The sequence below is a fragment of the Nycticebus coucang genome, chromosome 3, assembly GCF_027406575.1.
Source record: "Nycticebus coucang isolate mNycCou1 chromosome 3, mNycCou1.pri, whole genome shotgun sequence".
NCBI classification, from domain to species: Eukaryota; Metazoa; Chordata; class Mammalia; order Primates; family Lorisidae; genus Nycticebus; species Nycticebus coucang.
In genome coordinates, this window is record NC_069782.1 from 105,424,484 (window position 1) to 105,441,950 (window position 17,467).

Consider the following 17,467-nt stretch of genomic DNA (forward strand, 5'->3'; position numbering starts at 1 on the left):
AGTATAAATGTCTTAACACAATAACTAAGTAAATGAGATCAGGTATATGTTAACCAGAATGACATAAGCATTCCTAATTCTATATGAAATCAGCACATTGTGCCCCATAAATGCATTAATGTATATATGATCGATGTGTTTATGATTTAATAAAAATAAAAAAAATTAAAAAAAAAAAAGAATTCTTGTTTTGTCTCCCAATGGTAAAATTCCTCCCTCTGGAACTAAGACCTTTAGGCCAGAAGAACACAAAATCATGGAACAAGAAGCAAATAGACATATTTTGTAAGTGGATCACTAGAGCTAATAGGGAGTGGTGCCAATCCCGTTTCTACCTTTTGATTTCCAGACCCAGGAATCCTGGCTATGGAAGAAATAGCACCATATAGCAGATGCTGATTTAGGGCATATGCAGCCTTCTGGAGAATCTTTCCTTAGCCCTACAAAGTATTGTCACCTGGCAGGTGCTATATTTGCAACTTCAAATGCTATCCCGCCATGCTTTCCAGCATCCTGAAGCAAGCCAGCTGCTTCAGGATGCTGGGGAGCATAGTAAGAACAGTGAATTCCATCAGCATGAGTCCATTTCTGCCTACCTTCGGCTGTGAAGTGAATTACTACTTGATCAGAAGCAATGCTATGTCAAATACCATGAGGATAGATAAGGCATTCTACAAGTCTGCAGGTGGTAGTTGTGTGCGGGGGAAGAAAAATTCATATGCAGGGTAAGTATCTATTTCAGTAAGAAGAAAATGTTGCCCTTTTCAAGATTGAAGCAGTCTAGCATAATCAACATTCCAACAGGTAGCCAGCTGATGACTTTAGGGAGTGATGTCACATCAGAGTCTCAGCTTTTGTCTCTGCTGCTGGTGGACTGAGCAGTTAAGATGGCCATAGTCAGGTTGGCCTTAGTGAATATAAGTCCCTGTTGCTCAGCCCAAACATAACCTCCATTCTTCTCTCATGGCCACCTTGTTAATGAGCTCATTGGGCAGTGAAGGGGTGGCTGAAAAAATATTCATAGGATGGGTTATCCTGTCCAACTGTGACCTGCTGAAGTCACCCTTTTTTGAGCATTCACATCAGACATAAATATCTTCACATCTTTTGCCCACTTAGGGAGGTTTTACCATATACCTTTCCATCAAATTTCTTTGCCATCAATTTTTCAATCACATTCCTCCCAAGTCCCTGACCATCCAGCCAAACCATTGGCTACAGCCTGTGAATTGACATGTAATTGAATGTCTGACAATTTCTCCTCCAAGGAAAGTGCATAACTAGGTGCACTGCCTGAAGTTCTGCCCTTTGAGATTTCCCTTCACCACTGTCTTTCAGGGATGTCCCATAAAGGCTGTAGTGCTACCGCTATCCACTTTCAGGTGGTGCTTGCATATGGTGAAGAACCACCTGGGGTGGTGCCTGTGGCTCAAGGAGTAGGGCGTCGGCCCCATATATCAGAGGTGGTGGGTTCAAACACGGCCCCAGCCAAAAACTGCAGAAAGAAAGAACCATCTCTAAAGCAGGCCCTAGCCTTCTCCTCTTTTGTCATCCTTCAAAGCAATTTTGAAACTCTTATTCTGGACTGGCCATCAGAGCAATTGTCATACAAGGTCTGACAGTTAATTTTGCCAACTCATCCTAGAAAAAGAGACACTTAGCTCACTGCTGAATGGGAATGGTCACCTTTGGGGCATTCCCCTTAGGAAGCTATGCACAGATGTCAGTGCCTAGTCCACCCTTCAAAGCACTTTTTGCACAACTTTATGGCATGGTGGATCAACAACACCCAGTTCATGATAGGTAGCTCAGCTGATGGTCCACATTTGAGTGTTCAGTTTCCACTAAAGACCAGTAGCAAGCCAAAAGCTGTCTCTCAAAAGTAGAATAGTTGTTTGTGAATGATCACAGGACCTTGCTCCAAATTAGCTAAGGGTCTCCACTGCAACTTATCTGTAGGGATCTTCTCAAAGTCTCCAAACAGCATTCTATCTGCCACTGTCACCTTAAGTACCATTAGATCAGCTGAATTATGACCCAAGTGGCAGAGTATCTTGCACAGACAGCATCCTGGGCCTGTTGCAGAGCCTTCTGTTCAGGGTGCCACTCAAAGCTAGCAGCCTTTTGAGTCACTCTTTACATGAGCCAGAGTGACTAACTAAATGCGTTGCCTCCCAAATCCAAATATGTCCTCTAAGCTCTTGTGCCTCTTTCTTGGTTATAGGCAGGGCCAGATGTACTTTTTCTTCACCTTTGAGGTGATATCTTGGCGTGCCCTACACCACTGAACTCCTAGGAATTTCACTAAATTAAAAATCCCCTGAATTTTAGTAGAATTTATTTTCCACTCTATGATACGCAGTAAGTCCAAAATAGTTGCTAGTTCATGCTCACTAGGTCCAAGGAGCATAATGTCATCAATGTAATGGACCAACATGATATCTCGTGGAAGGGAAAGGTGATCGAGATCTCTGTAAACTAAATTATGACATAGGGCTCATTAGTTGATATAGCCCTGAGGTAGGATAGTGAAGGTTTATTTCTAACCTTGCCAGCTAAAAGCAAACTACTTCTGATGAGTCTTATTGTGGGCAGAAATGGAGAAAATGGCATTTACCAGATCAATAGCTGTACCAGGTATCAGGAGATGTGTTAATTTGCTCAAACAATGGAACCTCATCTTTCATAGCAACTGCGATTGGATTTGCTACTTGGTTAAGCTTTGAACAATCCATTGCCATTCTTCAGGCCCATCCGTCTTCTGTACAGGCCACATAGGGGAGTGAATGGTGATATGGTGGGAATCAGCATGCCTATTCCGTGCTTTGTGTTCTGCTGGCCTAGAGGTCTTTGTTGCAGAGGGAGGAGTCCTGCCACCAGGAGACACAACATTGATTTCATTAGACTAGAAGTTAGACTGCCATCAGGCCACGTTGGGTTGCTTGTGCCTCTGAATCAGCATGGTTGGAAGGTAGTTATCATGTTGGCCAAGGTAATTGACACAGATTACCAAAGGGAAATCAGATTATTATTCACAATGAAGACAGGGAAAAGGATACCCAGAAATCCCTTAGGGTGTCTCTTAATATTACCATGCCCTGTGATTAAGATTAATGGTAGATTACCTAAAATCAACCATCACACATGGCATTTTTTTGGTATTTTTTATTATCAACTTTTCTGTGTCTTTATATTTAAGTCTGACTCTTGTTAGCGCAATACAGTTGTTGTTTATTCCAATCTGACAACCATAAGCCTGTACTCTTTTTATTTAGATCAGTTACAATTAATGTAATTACTGACATAGTTGAGTTTACACACATATTAATGTATGCATTGTTGCTATTCATTTTCTATTAGGGTCATCTATTTTATGTATATATATATATATATATGTGTGTATATATATATTTTTTTGTAGAGACAGAGTCTCATCTTGTCACCCTTGGTAGAGTGCTGTGGCATCACAGCTCACAGCAACCTCCAACTCCTGAGTTTAGGCAATTCTCTTGCTTCAGCCTCCCAAGTAGCTTGGGACTACAGGCGCCCGCCGCAACGCCCGGTTATTTTTTTGTTGCAGTTTGGCTGGGGCCAGGTTTGAACCCATTACCCTGGACACTCACTAAGCCACAGGCGCCACCTATATTTTTTATTTTTCTATTTCTTTCCTTCTTTAGGATTAACCAAACTTTTTTAAAACAATTATTCCATTTACCCCTTCTATTATCTTGTAATCATATATCATTAAACTATTCATGTAGTACTTCTAGATATACAACATACAACCTTGACTTATAACAGCCTAATACAAGTTATAGTTTATGCTATTACCTTTTTCCCATTTTTGTGTTATTTTATATATAACTTAAATCTCAGATGACATATGGTCATTGTTTTGTACAATTAATACTCATTTATATTTACTTATTTATTGCTCTTGTGTTCTTTACTCCCTCATGCTTTTTTTTTTTTTTTTTTTTGCTTGTATTTGAGAACATTTTCCCTCTGGCTGAAGATTCTTTTTAAGACATGTCAGGTGCAGTAGTGAGAAGGAAGCATGAGAAAAAGTTCAATTTAATGTAGTCAGTTGAGATAACTCACCACCTTTGGATCAGCCTGAAGGTATTTCTTTAATTACTTTTAGTAAAGATCTTATGTCACAAGTTCCCTTAATTTTATTTGTCTGAAAATATGCTTATTTTCTGGTTAATGTTAAAAGATACTTTCACTGAATATAGAATGGTAAATTAGCAACTATTTGATATTTAGCTTCCAAAGATTTCATCAATTATCTCCCAACTTTCATTATGTAGGGGCTGCTGTGGTGTACCATTGTTTACTCCTTCTTTTCCTAGGAATATTGGCTGCTGATAGCGCACACCTTTTTTCTTCCCTAAGTAAGAATCACCCTTGGATGAAAACAATGTCTTGTTCAAGACATTGAACAGGGAGGATTCACATTCAATGACTGCTTGATATGAGTGTACAAAGATAGTCTTCAATTCAGCACACATCTGAAGGGCTTTCACAGTTCCTGAGTCCTCCAGGGTTTTGGCTGAGGCCACTGTTGAAAGTGTATCACATTAACTTCTCTCTCTGTCTAGTATTGGTTTCTTTTTTCTCTCACAGGTAATGTTACTGCTGTCAAGCTCAAATAAATTTTCTTCATACAAACCTCTGTGTTTTCCACCCCCCAAGATTGCTCCTAGTGATTTTCATCCTTTGGTATTCATGACCTTGTGTAGTCCCTTTCTCATTGAATTAGAGTGCATTTTTGTAAATAATAGATCACTACAGTAGTGGTGATATAGAACTTCTGAGGCTAGATATAAATGGCTTTGCAGTTTTACCTTTTTCTCTAGAGTTTCTCACCCTGAGAAAAGTGAGCCACCAGATAGTGAGGGCACCCAAACAGCCCCTTGCAGAGGACAGAATGGAAAAGAAAAGAAAAGTCCAGCATCAACTTGAAAACTTTGTAAAGGAGCCTTTAGAAATAAATTAAATTGAGGAGGCGGAGCAAGATGGCAGCCGAGTAACAGCTTCCTTGCATCTGGGCACCGTGAGTCTGGGGAGATAGGACTCCAGGCATCTCTGGCTGGTGGGAACTGCCTATCATCACTCCTATGAAGATACAGGGAGTCAGCGAGAAACTTCTGGACCCCAAGAGGAGGACTAAAACAGTGGAAAACCGGCAAGTGGTCGCGTGTGTTCAATCCGTCTAAACCCGCCCACAACTGTAAGTTCAGTAGCAGCGAGAATGCAAACCAGAAAGGCCTTACCTGTGAACTATTTTGATGTCCTTGGACTTGGCACTGAGTTGAACTGCCTTGGGGAAGGCCTGAGCGTGAGTGCAGAGAACTTTGGCCGTTGTCTAGGGCCCCAGTCTGAGCCGCTGAGCCAGACGGAGCTAATAGTGTTTGGCGGTGGGTCACACGGATCCATTGTCAGTGATCTGCCCCGGCAAGCTCCGCCCTCAGGGTCGCAGAGCTAGAAACAGGTGGGAGCTGGTAACCCAGCAACCAAGTAGCCTAAGGGTGGGGTTTGAGCCGCCTTGCAGCCCTAACACTCAGGGGCAAAGTGAGACCGGTTTTGGCACACGGAGTAAGTGGATAGCCACTTCAGCAGCGATTCCAGCGAGAAAGCTGGGAAAGCTTCCGCTCAGCAAGTTTACAAGTTCAAAGTGCCTTTTAAGTAGGCTGAAGAGAGATTTAGGGTGTCTACCTGCTGGGGTTTGAGAAATCAGTAGCCTCCAGTCGTATCAGAACTGTGACTAACATCTCATACCCCAGAAGACCACGTGTTGCCCAGACAATATTCAATAACATATACAAACTGCTTTGTTTTTGGTTCTGTATTTTTTTCTTTTTTTTTTTGTTTGGTTGTTTTTTTTTGTTTGTTTATTTTGACGTTGCTGATGTTCTTTTGTTTTTTTAATTTCAATCTTTTCCACACAGATCCCTTTTTCTTTCTCAATTTTCCTAGTTTAATTGTAATTTCCCATTGCTGCCTTTTTTAATAACTTCAACTTCATTTTTGCTAGTGTTTCTACCGATACAATTTGATTTTTCACCCAATTTTATCCCTGTAAAGTTTTCTGTTTGCTTCTTTTGGTTTGATTTATAGCATTTTTGTCTTTCCTCTCTACTTGGTGGAGGTGGGGTACTGTGTCTGATCAGGTTAGCAAAGAGCTGCTGACCTCAAGGGAACCACGCAACTGGGCACCCCCAGAAGGTAGGGTTTTTTAAGGTTGTGTCAAAGTACCCTACTGTACACCTATATTGCCCTGTCTCCCTCTTTCTGTGTCTCTCTTCTTTTTGTCAATATTCCTTATACCCACCCCCTCTCCTTTCTCTATCTTTCTTTTTTTCTTATCACTCGGTCCTCCTTTCTTTCATCCCCTTTTTTTGCTCTTCAACCTTCTCACCTTTCTGGTCCTGTAACCCTTAGTCCACAGGCACAAGAACTTAAAGAGCAAGAGGAAGTGAAAGGAAAATTAGGGCAAGGAAACAGATAAAAGAAACCACTCATGAGGAAGAATCAGCAGAAAACTCCAGGCAACATGAAGAACCAGTCTAGAACAACCCCACCAAGGGACCATGAGGTAGCTACTGCAGATGATTCCACCAGTATAGAAATGTTAGGAATGACAGAAAGGGAATTTAGAATACACATGTTGAAAACAATGAAAGAAATGATGGAAACAATGAAGGAAATTGCTAATAAAGTGGAAAATAACCAAAAGGAAATCCAAAAACAGAATCAAATAAGAGATGAACGATATGAAGAATATAAAAAGGATATAGCAGACCTGAAGGAACTGAAACAGTCAATTAGGGAACTTAAAGATACAATGGAAAGTATCAGCAACAGGTTAGACCATGCAGAAGAAAGAATTTCAGAGGTAGAAGACTAAGTTCTTGAGATAACTCAGACAGTAAAAGAGGCAGAAAAGAAGAGAGAGAAAGCAGAACGTTCACTGTCAGAATTATGGGACTTTATGAAGCGTTCCAACATACGAGTTATAGGAATTCCAGAAGGGGAAGAAGAATGCCCCAGAGGAATGGAAGCCATACCAGAGAATATTATAAAAGAAAATTTCCCAAATATCACCAAAGAGTCTGACACACTGCTTTCAGAGGGATATCAGACCCCAGGTCGCCTCAACTCTAACCGAGCTTCTCCAAGACACATTGTGATGAACCTGTCCAAAGTCAAGACAAAAGAAAAGATTCTGCAAGCTGCCAGGAGTAAGCGCCAGTTGACCTACAGGGGCAAATCCATCAGAGTGACCGCAGACTTCTCTAATGAAACTTTCCAAGCAAGAAGACAATGGCCATCTACCTTTCATCTACTTAAACAGAACAATTTTCAGCCCAGAATTCTGTACCATGCTAAGCTAAGCTTCAAAATTGACGGAGAAATCAAATCATTTACAGATATACAAACATTGAGGAAATTCGCCACAACAAGACCAGCTCTACGGGAAATACTTCAACCTGTTCTGCACACTGACCACCACAATGGATCAGCAGCAAAGTAAGAACTCAGAAATCAAAGGACAGAACCTAACCTCCACACTGACGCAAAAGACAAAACTAAGCAATGGAGTCTCACAAAATAAGACGAATAGAATACTACCACACTTATCAATTATCTCAATAAATGTTAATGGCTTGAATTCCCCACTGAAGAGACATAGATTGGCTGACTGGATTAAAAAACACAAGCCATCCATTTGCTGTCTGCAAGAAACACACCTGGCTTCAAAAGACAAATTAAAGCTCCGAGTCAAGGGTTGGAAGACAATTTTTCAGGCAAATGGAATTCAGAAGAAAAGAGGAGTTGCAATCTTATTTTCAGATACATGTGGATTTAAAGCAACTAAAGTCAAAAAAGACAAAGATGGTCACTTTATATTGGTCAAGGGAAAACTACAACAAGAAGACATTTCAATTCTAAGTATTTATGCACCCAATTTAAATGCTCCCAGATTCTTGAAGCAGACCTTACTCAGTCTGAGCAATATGATATCTGATAATACCATCATAACAGGTGACTTTAACACACCTCTTACAGAGCTGGACAGATCCTCTAAACAGAAACTAAACAAAGATGTAAGAGATTTAAATGAGACCCTAGAACAACTATGCTTGATAGACGCATATAGAACACTCCACCCCAAAGATAAAGAATATACATTCTTCTCATCACCCCATGGAACATTCTCCAAAATTGATCATATCCTGGGACACAAAACAAATATCAACAGAATCAAAAGAATTGAAATTTTACCTTGTATCTTTTCAGACCATAAGGCACTAAAGGTGGAACTCAACTCTAACAAAAATGCTCAAGCCCACCCAAAGGCATGGAAATTAAACAATCTTCTGTTGAATAACAGATGGGTGCAGGAAGAAATAAAACAGGAAATCATTAACTTCCTTGAGCATAACAACAATGAAGACACAAGCTACCAAAACCTGTGGGATACTGCAAAAGCAGTTTTGAGAGGAAAATTCATCGCTTTAGATGCCTACATTCAAAAAACAGAAAGAGAGCACATCAATAATCTCACGAGAGATCTTATGGAATTGGAAAAAGAAGAACAATCTAAGCCTAAACTCAGTAGAAGAAAAGAAATATCCAAAATCAAATCAGAGATCAATGAAATTGAAAACAAAAGAATCATTCAGAAAATTAATGAAACAAGGAGTTGGTTTTTTGAAAAAATAAATAAAATAGATAAACCATTGGCCAGACTAACGAGAAATAGAAAAGTAAAATCTCTAATAACCTCAATCAGAAACGATAAAGGGGAAATAACAACTGATCCCACAGAGATACAAGAGATCATCTCTGAATACTACCAGAAACTCTATGCCCAGAAATTTGACAATGTGAAGGAAATGGATGAATATTTGGAATCACACCCTCTCCCTAGACTTAGCCAGGATGAAATAGACCTTCTGAACAGACCAATTTCAAGCACTGAGATCAAAGAAACAATAAAAAAGCTTCCAACCAAAAAATGCCCTGGTCCAGATGGCTTCACTCCAGAATTCTATCAAACCTTCAAGGAAGAGCTTATTCCTGTACTGCAGAAATTATTCCAAAAAACTGAGGAAGAAGGAATCTTCCCCAACACATTCTATGAAGCAAACATCGCCCTGATACCAAAACCAGGAAAAGACCCAAACAAAAAGGAGAATTTCAGACCAATCTCACTCATGAACATAGACGCAAAAATTCTCAACAAAATCCTAGCCAATAGATTACAGCTTATCATCAAAAAAGTCAATCATCATGATCAAGTAGGCTTCATCCCAGGGATGCAAGGCTGGTTTAACATACGCAAGTCTATAAACGTTATCCACCATGTTAACAGAGGCAAAAATAAAGATCACATGATCCTCTCAATAGATGCAGAAAAAGCATTTGATAAAATCCAGCATCCTTTTCTAATTAGAACTCTGAAGAGTATAGGCATAGGTGGCACATTTCTAAAACTGATTGAAGCTATCTATGACAAAGCCACAGCCAATATTTTACTGAATGGAGTAAAACTCAAAGCTTTTCCTCTTAGAACTGGAACCAGACAAGGTTGTCCGCTGTCACCTTTACTATTCAACGTAGTGCTGGAAGTTCTAGCCAATACAATTAGGCAAGACAAGGAAATAAAGGGAATCCAAATGGGAGCAGAGGAGGTCAAACTCTCCCTCTTTGCTGACGACATGATCTTATACTTAGAGATCCCCAAAGACTCAACCACAAGACTCCTAGAAGTCATCAAAAAATATAGTAATGTTTCAGGATATAAAATCAATGTCCACAAGTCAGTAGCCTTTGTATACACCAATAACAGTCAAGATGAGAAGCTAATTAAGGACACAACTCCCTTCACCATAGTTTCAAAGAAAATGAAATACCTAGGTATATACCTAACGAAGGAGGTGAAGGACCTCTATAAAGAAAACTATGAAATCCTCAGAAAGGAAATAGCAGAGGATATTAACAAATGGAAGAACATACCATGCTCATGGATGGGAAGAATCAACATTGTTAAAATGTCTATACTTCCCAAAGCTATCTACCTATTCAATGCCATTCCTATCAAAGTACCTACATCGTACTTTCAAGATTTGGATAAAATGATTCTGCGTTTTGTATGGAACCGGAAAAAACCCCGTATAGCTAAGGCAGTTCTTAGTAACAAAAATAAAGCTGGGGGCATCAGCATACCAGATTTTAGTCTGTACTACAAAGCCATAGTGCTCAAGACAGCATGGTACTGGCACAAAAACAGAGACATAGACACTTGGAATCGAATTGAACACCAAGAACTGAAACTAACATCTTACAACCACCTAATCTTTGATAAACCAAAGAAGAACTTACCTTGGGGGAAAGACTCCCTATTCAATAAATGGTGTTGGGAGAACTGGATGTCTACATGTAAAAGACTGAAACTGGACCCACACCTTTCCCCACTCACAAAAATTGATTCAAGATGGATAAAGGACTTAAATTTAAGGCATGAAACAATAAAAATCCTCAAAGAAAGCATAGGAAAAACACTGGAAGATATTGGCCTGGGGAAAGACTTCATGAAGAAGACTGCCATGGCAATTGCAACAACAACAAAAATAAACAAATGGGACTTCATTAAACTGAAAAGCTTCTGTACAGCTAAGGACACAATAACCAAAGCAAAGAGACAACCTACACAATGGGAAAGGATATTTGCATATTTTCAATCAGAGAAAAGCTTGATAACCAGGATCTATAGAGAACTCAAATTAATCCACATGAATAAAGCCAACAATCCCTTATATCAATGGGCAAGAGACATGAATAGAACTTTCTCTAAAGATGACAGACGAATGGCTAACAAACACATGAAAAAATGTTCATCATCTCTATATATTAGAGAAATGCAAATCAAAACAACCCTGAGATATCATCTAACCCCAGTGAGAATGGCCCACATCACAAAATCTCAAAACTGCAGATGCTGGCGTGGATGTGGAGAGAAGGGAACACTTTTACACTGCTGGTGGGACTGCAAACTAGTACAACCTTTCTGGAAGGAAGTATGGAGAAACCTCAAAGCACTCAAGCTAGACCTCCCATTTGATCCTGCAATCCCATTACTGGGCATCTACTCAGAAGGAAAAAAATCCTTTTATCATAAGCACACTTGTACTAGACTGTTTATTGCAGCTCAATTTACAATCGCCAAAATGTGGAAACAGCCTAAATGCCCACCAACCCAGGAATGGATTAACAAGCTGTGGTATATGTATACCATGGAATACTATTCAGCTATTAAAAAAAATGGAGACTTTACATCCTTCGTATTGACCTGGATGGAAGTGGAAGACATTATTCTTAGTAAAGCATCACAAAAATGGAGAAGCATGAATCCTATGTACTCAATCTTGATATGAGGACAATTAATGACAATTAAGTTTATGGGGGGGGGAAGCAGAAAGAGGGATGGAGGGAGGAGGGTGGGGCCTTAGTGTGTGTCACACTTTATGGGGGCAAGACATGATTGCAAGAGGGACCTTACCTAACAATTGCAATCAGTGTAACTGGTTTATTGTACCCTCAATGAATCCCCAACAATAAAAAAAAAAAAAAAAAAAAAAAAAAAAAAACACAAAAAAAAAAAAAGAAATAAATTAAATTCTCTCTCTCTCTCATTTATTTATTTATTTATTTATTTATTTATTTTTGCAGTTTTTGGCTGGGCCCAGGTTTGAACTCACCACTTCTTGTATATGGGGTTGGCACCCTACTCCTTTGAGCCCCAGGCGCTGCCCTCTCCCTTTTTTTTTTTTTTTTTTTTTAAGACAGAGTCTCCCTTTGTCACCCTCGGTAGAGTGCTGTGGTATCACAGCTCACAGCAACCTCAAACGCTTAGGCTCAAGTGAATCTCTTGCCTCTGCCTCCCAAGTAGCTGGGACTACAGGTGCCTGAACAATACCCAGCTATTTTTAGTGATAGTGTCTCGCTCTGGCTCAGTCTGGTCTCCAACTCCTAAGCTCAAGCAATCCACCAGCCTCGGCCTCTTTTAGATGACTGCAGCCCTAGCTAACATCTGGATGCGATCTCATAGGAGACTCGGAACCAGAATGTACCAACCAACCTAAAAATGAATTCCTTACCCATAGAAACCACAATAAATAATAAATTGCTTTTTTTGTTTTAATCTGATGGGCTTTGGGGATGATTTTTTTTGCATAGTAGTTGATAAATATAGATTTTGATAATTGAAAATTGGGTGCTGCCATAACAAAAACCTAAAAACAAGGTGATAGTTTTGAGACAAGTTGGTAGGAAGAGCTTATAGGACCATGAGGAGTTTATTAATGAAACTTAAATGCAACTTGAGACGGTTAATGAAAACTGGATGGTGCTCAATGAGGAGATGAGGTGAGAAATTAAAGAAAAGTAAAGAAAATGTTACACTAGAAAAAAATGCTTATTATGAAGTGATGGGAAGTCTATCCATATTGTTGTCTGAAATTGGAATGGAAAATTTTAAATATGCCCAGTGAACTGAAAGAAATCACTAAGAGGATTTCAAGACAGAGAGTGTTAAATGTATCACCAGTCTTCTACTTGCAGCTCATAGTAAAATACAAGAGAGGAGAGATAAGCTAAGGAAAGAACTGTGAAAAATTTAAAAATCCAGGGCATGCTGGGTTTGAAATTAAAATTGTTTCCTATTCCAAGACTTGCAGATGGCAAACAATGCTAAAATTAAGAAATGGCTTTTAAGCGTATATCATTCTCAGGAAAAACATAATCTAAAGATGAAGCAGATGGTGTGACTGTAGAATCCTTTGTTAAGAGTGAGGAAAAACCTCAAGCAATGCCTCAGAGAAGAAGTCCTGTAAGAACATGAGGAATGTGCTTGTAAATCCTCTCTGTTAATAATAAGGCTTCTAAGTATCTTGGAGATGTTGCACATCAATGACCCGAAAAGAACCCCAATGTAAAGAAAGTCTTCTATTATAGTAAATACATTTTGGGGTGTGGCTTTTGTCTGAAGACATTGGTGAGTGTGGCTATTGTAGTAAAGTAAACTCTAATATGATTCATAGGAGACCAACAAAATTTTTAAAAGAATTGTACTAATAGCAATAATACATGAACTAAAAGGGACCACGATAGTACAAGATAACAGTAGTCTTTGGACTCCCAAATTTTCTGAGTCAGAAGGAAGGCTGAGATAAACTACTCAGCTGAAACTATGTGCTACCATTTGTAGCAGAGGAAAGCTAATAACTGAAGCAAGAGCTCAGTGAATGGGACCGAGTACTATCAAGAACCATTTCTAAGCAGTCCTAAGACTGAATCCTAATAAATGGATTTATGACACATGCCCAGGTATATTTTAGAATTGATACGTACCAGTGATTCCTGTATGATTCTTCTTGTTTTTCTCTTTTTCAATGGGGGGAAGTCTATAGTGTTTATATTGTCCTTGCTTCACCATTGTAATTTGGGTTATTTGGGGAATATGTCTTTAGTTCAAAGGTGTTCAGATCAAGGAAAACTACTCTAGAGGCTATATATGAAGAACAACAATCAGGGAACGTTCCCTGCATTTGGATCTAATTAAATGATGCTATCATAGACTTCTAACTAATGCAATGCTGCTATATGATGAAACTTTTGAGATCCCTAATAGGCAGTTTATTTTGCATGGGGGAAGGACATGAATCACTGGGGGGTCAGAGAGCCAACTATAGTAGTTAGACTACACTACTCCTTGTTACTTATGTTCTTGGTTAATACCCTTTCACACTGAATCAAGGCTGACCTATGTGGCCAATAGAACACTGGAGTTTAACTGTGTGTCGCTTCCTACAATAGATCATAAAAAGTATTGCAACTTCTTTCTTGATTCCTTAGATCATTCTATGTGGAGGAAGCTAGCTGCCATATCATGAGGACATTCAAGTAGCACCATCACAAGGAGCCCTAGGGACAAACAGCAGCCAAACTTGTCAGCCATGGGACTTAATATCCTTAAAGGTGAACCTTTGAAAACAATCTGAAGTCAAATTGTTTAATGATTGCAGGCCCAGTCAACATCTGACTGCAATCGTATAAAATAGCCTAACGCTAAACTACCATTCAACCAAGCTATTTTTTTTTGGCCGGGGCTGGGTTTGAACCCACCACCTCCAGCATATAGGGACTGGCACCCTACTCCTTGAGCCACAGGCGCCACCCTCAACCAAGCTATTTCTAAAATCCTGTGGTTTCCCCAGGAACCATACAAGAGAATAAATTATTGATTTTAAGCCATTTTGGAGTGATTTGTTGATTTGTTATGAAGCAATATCGCTAATACACCATCGCAGATACAATTTCCATTTATAGGCACATTAACCTTTTGAGCATTTCTTTCTTTTTTTTTAGACAGAGTCTAACTCTGTCATCCTGATTAGAGTGCCATGGCATCATCATAGCTCACAGCTATGATTACAGCCTTTGATCTCTTGGGCTCAAAAGATCCTCTTGAGAAACACAGAGTCAATCAAACTAAGACATACCCTAACTATGCAAGTTATCAATTTATTGCCTCTCATAACCAAATTCAGTATGGGTTCCATAATTATGGTCCAGACTTTTAATGAGCATTTCTATTATACAGCGAGCACAGTATTAAGCTTTTCAACAGTACATGCTGGAGGGAAATTGCAGGTAGAAAAGGGAGCTTCTCTTCCTGGTCCAGTTTGCTGCTGTTTTGTTTCTATTTATTCTTGCTGTGCAGCCTGTCAGCTACAAATATGTAAGAACATCATAGTTTTACACTGTCCCTGCTGCAAAGGAGCATCTACAGTCCCTCAATGAACTTGCAGCTCTGACTTGCATCTGGTGACCAGGTTGGGAGCTGGAGGCATTCCAAATCCCTCTTCATGACTGTCCATAGGCCTCTGCTCATTTGATTCCCCCAAGGCTGTTTGATGATGTCCAAAGATTGTAGACCAACTCTGGGCCACGATGCAGTGAACTCTGCCATTCAGTGGGCAACCTTTGTGGTAGGACTCCCCTTTCTAATTCCTGTCTTTCATTGTATACTCCCCTTTTCAGCCCTAGAGTTTCTTTTTAAGGTCTTTTTATATGATGAGTAATTTTTCTCTTGCTGCTTTTAAGGTTCTCTCTTTGTCTTTGTCTTCTGACAGATTGACTATGATGTATCCAGGCATGGAATTCTTTGAGTTTATCGTACCTGAAGTTTGTTGAGCATCTGCCATGTGATGATTAATGTTTTTCATTAAATTTGAAAACGTTTTTGCCATTATTTCTTCAAATGTTCTTTCTATCATGCCCCACTCCTAAGACTATGTGTATGTTGGTATGCTTGATGGTTTGCCATTATTTTCCGCAGGTCTTTACTTTTCTATATTATTTTAATCTTTTGGGTTCTTAGAATTTTAATTGACTTGTCTTCAAGTTTGCTGATACTTCTACCAATTCAAACCAGTTTTTGAGTTTTTCTAATGACTTATTCATGTTAGTTATTGCATTTTTAAACTACGGAACTTCTACTTAGCCTTTTTTGTTGTTATTTTTACCTATTCATTGATATTTTCTATGTGGTAAGATATCATTCTCCTATTTTCCTTTGTTCTGTAAATGTAGTTTCCTTTCATTCTTTGAACATGTAATGGATAATTTAAAGGTTTATCTAATAAATTCAACATCTGAATTCTTTGATAGTTTCTGTTAGCTGTTTGTTTTTTTCTAAATCAATATATGGGCCAATGTTCTTGTTTCTTTGCCTGCCTTATATTTTTTACTGAAAATTGGACATTTTATTTTATTTTCATTTTTATTTTTGGAGACAGAGTCTCACTATGTTGTCTTCAGTAGAGTGCTGTGGTGTCACAGCTCACAGCAACCTCAAACTCTTGGGCTTAATTCTCTTGCCTCAGATGTCACAGTTCACAGCAACTTCAAACTCTTGGGCTTAAGCAATTCTCTTGTCTCAGCCTCCCAAGTAGCTGAGAGTACAGGTGCCCACCACAATACCTGGCTATTTTTTTTGTTGTTGTTGTAGTTGTCATTGTTGTTTGGCAGGCCCAGACTGGTTTGAACCCGCCAGCCCCGGTATATGTGGCCAGCACCCTAACCATTTAGCTACAGGTGCCAAGACTGAAAATTAGATATTTTAAATAATACTACGTGTCATTTGCAGAAATCTGGACTCCCACAATAATCATTTTTGTTGCTCTTTTTGTTGTTGTTATTGCTATTTGTTCAGTGACTTTCCTGTACCAATTTTGTAAAGTCTGTATGTTTGTTTTATCACATGTGGTCACTGAAGTCTCTGCTCAGTTAGCTTAGAGGTCAGTTAATGATGGGCAGACATTTTCTTAAATGCCTCGAACCAATAAGGCTTCCAGCTTTTGCTGATGTGGTCAGCACTTTGGGTCATACCTTTAATGCTCTGGCAGACAGTTTAAAATACAGCCTTGCCTTTCAATTCCCACTTGCCCCGAGCCTCAAGATCTGCCAGAGGTAAAACTTAGAATCTTCTTAGATCTATACTAGGAATGTGCACAGCCCTGGACATGCTCCCAGCCCTGGATATATGCATGCATGACCTACTCTATTTCTGGGTGGTTTTCAAAGGTCCCTATGGATATCTTATTTTCTAATTTCATCCTTTAAGCTCTTATTCAACCTATTCTTACCCTCAGCTGGTAATGCTGCCTCAGGCAGCTGTGATGTTAAAAAAAAAAAAAGTTACTGTTTGTAACAAACGCCTGATGGCAGTGCTATTTGCAGAGTGAGGTCAAATAAAGACAAGCCCTAAAAATGGAATTTTTCAACAAGCTCCTATACAAGTCAAATAGTGAAAATTCTCTAGGGATGGAGTTTTGGGGAGTCCCAACTCTTATTGCTTCTTCAGTGGTTGATCCTAAAGTTGTGGTGTTGTTGGCTTTCAAGACCACTAGGAAGCTGAGGAAAAAGTTATGAGATTGAGGCAAATTAAAGTTCCATGAGGTTCACTGTTCTTTTAGAAATTCAGCTATTTTTCTTGAGTAATTACCCTTCAGATTGTTGCAAACATTTCCAGAGTTCTAAAACAAGTTGATTTTGATAGTTTTGGCAGTGCTGTCATGGCTTTTATGGAGAAGCAGATTTTCAAAGGTCTTTGCCATTTCAGAAGTAGAACATGACATTTTTAAAAGTCTCATTTACCATCACATCAAAAAACATAAAATATTTACAAATGAGTTTAAAATTTTTGAGCAAGACTTGGGTAGAAAATGAAAATTTTAAATGTGCTGTTGAAAGAAATTAAGAAAGACCTAAATAAATGGAAGGATGTACCATGTTCATGAATTGGAATGTTCAATATTGTCATGATGAGTTTCTCCCCAGGTTGATCTATAGATTCTATACAAAATTAAGAGAATGAAATTTCACATGAAAA

At 39.0% G+C, this 17,467-nt stretch overlaps 1 pseudogene; it reads left to right on the forward strand.

Moving 5' to 3' along the window:
• Positions 1–498: 498 nt before the first annotated feature.
• LOC128581078 (X-linked retinitis pigmentosa GTPase regulator-like) overlaps positions 499–17,467 on the forward strand; it is a 34,878-nt pseudogene continuing 17,909 nt past the window's right edge.